At 36.0% G+C, this 5097-nt stretch overlaps 1 protein-coding gene across 1 annotated transcript in view; it reads left to right on the top strand.

The window, feature by feature from the left end:
• Positions 1 to 1287: 1287 nt before the first annotated feature.
• CSNK1G1 (casein kinase 1 gamma 1) overlaps positions 1288 to 5097 on the top strand; it is a 76327-nt gene continuing 72517 nt past the window's right edge. Inside the window, exon 1 of the mRNA XM_019633786.1 lies at positions 1288 to 1326. The gene's annotated coding sequence lies outside the window, so the exon portion shown is untranslated. The remainder of the gene's footprint in view (positions 1327 to 5097) is intronic.

Raw genomic sequence — 5097 nt, 5'->3', positions numbered from 1 at the left:
GCGACTCATGGCAGCCCAGCTCCAGGTTGAGCTGCCGTTCAGCATCTTAGCTGTGGAGGGCAGCGTCACTGGCCCTCACATGTGGGATCCGAACCGGGGCCCTCTGGCATCCCAAGCGAGTTCTTAACCATCGCGCCACTCGGCCGGCCCTATACCAGTAACTTTTAATCAGTTAAGGTTTGGGGCGTCTGTGAGGTGGAGAGCATGGTCTTCTGCTCCATACAGCATTGACAGAACTATTGGGTTGTCGGAAAAGTAATGATGCATTTTTGCAATGAAAAACAGAAAAAAATACATCATGACTTTCCCGACAATCCAATATTAGATAAAATCTCTACCTGCAAGATAGTTATAGAGTCTAGCTGACAAAGGCAGGACAGATATATAAGAAGCAGCGCGAAGTCCAGTGCAGTGGCTGAACTATGTTACATACTAAATGCTCAGGAGGAATTAAAGCTTTCAGGGGTCACTGAGGGTGGGGAGGTGAAGGTAGCTGCATACCCAGCATGTGATATGGGCTTGGTAATTGCGAGCTATGGCTCTCATCCTCATCCTCACTCCCAAGTTCTTAACTCAAGACGTCTAGGAGAACATTGATTCCATTTATACAAGTAGGGAGTTGAGAGGAAAAATTGTTATTATTTCAGGAAGAACTTTGACATGTTTAAAAGTGTTATCTAGGTGGAAAGCTGTTTCCAGCACATAAAGATATAGAATTAGAGTTTCTGGTGACGAGTCAAGAGCTTTGAGAATCATCTCCTTATATGTAGTAGATAAGTTTCCCAAAAGGTGTGTAGGGTAGTAATTGCTTTTATTTCACACTGTCCTTTATGTTAACTAAAGTTGACACTACATACCTTGACAAAAAAATATAAAACCTTCATTTGTCAGTGACTTAAAAGAACAAAACTTTGAGCTTATTGTGCTACAAGTTAAAATCTCAGTGTCTTTGAAATTCTCGCATTTTTTTCTTCTTGATTTGCCTCGCAGCTTAATACTTGGGAAATATTAAATAGTAAAACATGTATATGTGAGAGAAAAAGAGATTTGTGTTCTTTTTATAAAAAAATTCTCATCTCTAACTTAAATTTCCAAATTCTCAAGCTGTTTTTGTTCTTGTCTTGCTGGGTCTCATTATCTCTGTTTGCCTTTTCACTTATAAACCATGTTTCATATATGTGAACAGCATTGGGAATGTGACCTTTCTCATGACCTTGTATGCTAAGATTTTGCTTTGCATTTTCTGGGATAAATGTCACTAAAATACATTTTGCTTTTCCCCTAGGTAAAAATCTCTACACCAATGAATATGTAGCTATCAAACTGGTGAGTAGAAACTATATTTGTGATAATTATATTTTGGTGGTCTCATGCCTCACATACCTTTTTACAGGAAATAGTGAGCATTTACAAAAATACTAATGTTTTTTCCCTTGCATAAGATCCCACATAGTCATTTTCCTTCTACTATATATAGTGTTACAGTCATGAATCACTGTATACTATATAACATTAGATGTGCTAACTATAGTGTTAACAATGATGAGTCAAAAAATGGTTACAAAATAGCTGGAAGAAAAAAAAGTCACTGAAAGACTAATAATGCGTGTGAACTTTGTACTTTTCACAGTGCTGTTTTAAAAGATAAAATGTTATTTTTTTTAATATGACTGATCCATTTTTCAAATGTAAGGCATTTATTAATATACTTAGTACAAATCTGATCATCTAATCACTGCCTGAAAAAGGTACCAAAAATGAAAAACACATTGTGTGGTTAAATTTGAAGCAAAGGGTTCAATTGGTTTTGTCAGTACTAACCTTATGAATAACTAACCTAGTCATTGAAAATAGCATCCTAAGAGAGGTAATGCATATAACAACACAGGTCAAATATTTTCTCAAAACAATATGTTATTTTTGAGGATTAACAGTTTTAGAAGAAACAATTCTTATGTTTAAGGTTGATGCAAAACCATTTCTAGTCATCAGATGAAACGTTTCCTATGACTAGATTTTATGAAACTGTATAAATGTGTGTCCTACTAACTCCTAGTATATTTCCTAAGATTTGTGGGTAGTTTTGGGCTTTATTGGTTGGAAGACAGAGGAGTTAATGATTGAAGAACATATCTTGTGATACTTGTGACAGTTCTCATGAATTGCACTTAACCACATCCACACCTACCCTGGTGATCCCTTCTTCTCATTCAGCTTGTGGATTTGCGGAGTAGTTGGAGTTGTCGTGTGAAAAACTGACAGATGGGTTTCTCTGCAAAGAGGTGGGTAGAGAGCATGGCTTAGAGCAGGTAGCTGCTAGGGAACCATGTGTTTTCTTTTGTTTATTGACTTGGAACTCTGCTGGAGAAATGGAAGCAAGAGAGGTAATGCATATAACAATACAGGCCAAATATTTTCTCAGATTGACCATTTTTTAAGTTTATACATTTTTTAAGTTTATACAAATTTGGTTATTCTGTAAAAGTGTTCTCTAGTTCACTGCTGTTTTTACTTTTTCTGTTTTACTACTTTGGTAAGTTGGAATAATTTTGATTCTTTGGGGCCAGTAACAGGAAGAAGCGGCCCCTAAAATACTTTAAAATATTACCTAATTGCTGTGTATCTGTTATTGTCCCTTTATTTATCAAAACTCTTTTTGAGGCTTTCTGTTAGGGTCTGTGCTTTCTCTCTAGATTTTCTCCTTCCAAGTTCATACTAGTCAACCTATTTTAGATAAACTTGCCTAGCGAATTGTTGACATGACTGACCATTGCATTTCACTTACATTTTATTAAATTTTTATTCTATTTTGTATGGCCAAGAGTTAAAGCTAAAAATAGACTTCATGTCATCTAGTATGGTGTCTCAGTGCCACATTTCTCTTTCAGATAAATCTTAGATAAAGGTTTTTTAGAGGATAACAATCTTGTCTGTGGGCCTTCTCTCTTGCTGTTGGTCTGTGTTCTCCATAGGAGATACAAGGGCAGTAATTGAGCTCTTTTCATTGCAACAGCAAAATTGGCCTTAAACATCACAGTCCTACAAGAACTGCTGTCCATTTAGGATTTCAGGCAGGCATGTGTTCCAGAATAGCCATGACTCTGACAAATAGCCAGCCCTCTATGGAAGTGTAGTCAGCATCTGGCACAGAAATACAAGGAAGCCCTGCTGGTACTGTTTCAGTTGTACTGTGTTTGGATCTTCATTGTGGGCTCTTGTTTCTTGGATATCTAGGAACCTTTTTAAAAAAATCATATACAATGTAAACAAAATAGTGTAATGAGCCCCTCCTTTACCCCTACTGAGATTTCTGGGGTTATTTTTAACAGAGGTTTTCTAACAATTGTTAAAAAAAAAATTCTCTCCTGGCTACTGATCTTGCTGCCTTCCAAAGCTGTAGACTGTTTGCAATGTCCTTTATTCATCGTGCTTGCAGAAAAGCACCTCAAAGCTCCAGTGGGCTGAGCGGGCTACAACTATGTGATGAAGGGGTTAGCTGAAGGGTGTAAGTCCTTCTGTCTTCGATAAAAAGCCCCTCATGTCTCAGTATATGTGATGTGTATGCCCACTGTCAGCCTTAGAAATCTAAAGAGCTTTTGCTTTTTTTATCTGCTAACCTAGTTACCCAAAAGCAGATTATTTCTTATGAAGATTTCTAGTGTGGAGTTTTGAGAGTATTATGGTTGAAGAAGGATCTGTTGCCCTTTGTGGTCTGTCACAATCCAAAGACTGTTTCTCCAGAAAGAACACTCCTCTTTCTAGTGTTTAGATCAATGCCTGTCTGGTTCCATATTAATTTGTCATTACTGTTTCTGTTTGGTTCCTCGTGAATTATTAGCAATTTTGCTGAAGGACAAATTCTATAATTGCCTGGTTTGATGGTGATATAGTGGAAGATCTAAAACCAAGTGGAGACTCTAGAGTGATCCCTCTCTATCTGAAGAGCTAAATGAATAAGGAAGTGACTCGAGAGTATAATTATTCTTATGTATTTTTCTTTTGAATACAAGAATCTTGAGAAACTTGGAGTCCAACTCTAATGATTGCTGATTTTATAATCAAAGAGGGGTATGAGTTCTTTTTTTATAGAGTTCCTTAGGGGCATATGAAATACAGCAGGTCCTCAAATAACTTTTTGTTCAATGTCATTTCGTTTATAATGTTGATGAGTTACCATAGGAACTTTACTCTTGTTTATATCAGTTGGAGTATGGTAAAATTGATTTCATTATACATTATTTTGCCTTAGTTCCAGGAACCTATCAGCAACATTAAGTGAGGACTTAGCTGTATTCCAGTCTGCATGAACTGTTTTATTATAGATGGAACTTTCCTAGAAGCAAACCGATAGACAAGTTAACTTCAAGGAAACTTCTGAATTCTATGATTTATGGACTCTGTATCTTAAGAAAAATGCAAAAAAACTTCAAGTGGGTTCAGAAAGATCTTTCAAAGACTATCAAAGAGCTAAGAAATAAGACCAGTGAGGAGAGGTTAAAGGAGTTGAAATTACTTTGCCTGAATAAAGGAATTCTAAGAAATGATTGAATAGTTTTGTTATTTGAAGATAGCTATTCTAGTATTCACAGGTTATAGTGGATCTATTTTATCTTGTTATTGAGGACATAAGAGAATAGGCTTAAGTTTCAGTAGTAGAGATTTAAATCACATATAAAGACCTTGCAAACCATGAAATTTGTTAAACACCAGCATGAATTATCAAGGGAAGCTGTGGAATATGCTTCCTTTGAACTTATATTAAAAATAGGACAAGTAACCATTTAATGAGGAAAGGACAGTTTTTTCAACAGAAGGTGCTGGGAAACTGGATATTCACATCTCTTGGAAGAAAACTTTTGGGGAAGGCTTCATGACATTGGATTTGGTGGTGATTTTTTTTTTTATATGACACAGAAAGCATAAGCAAGTAAAGAAAAGATAAATAAGTTGGACTTTATCAAAATTAAAAACTTTTGTGTATCAGAAGACTCTGAACAGACTGAAAAGGCAACCCATGGGATGGGAGAAAATACTTGAAAATCATATGTGATAAGGAATTGATATCTAGAATTTACCTTGTTAGCCATTTTTTTTTTT

The sequence above is a fragment of the Hipposideros armiger genome, unplaced genomic scaffold (genome assembly GCF_001890085.2).
Source record: "Hipposideros armiger isolate ML-2016 unplaced genomic scaffold, ASM189008v1 scaffold_1404, whole genome shotgun sequence".
NCBI classification, from domain to species: Eukaryota; Metazoa; Chordata; class Mammalia; order Chiroptera; family Hipposideridae; genus Hipposideros; species Hipposideros armiger.
This window is presented reverse-complemented; position numbering and strand designations above follow the sequence as displayed.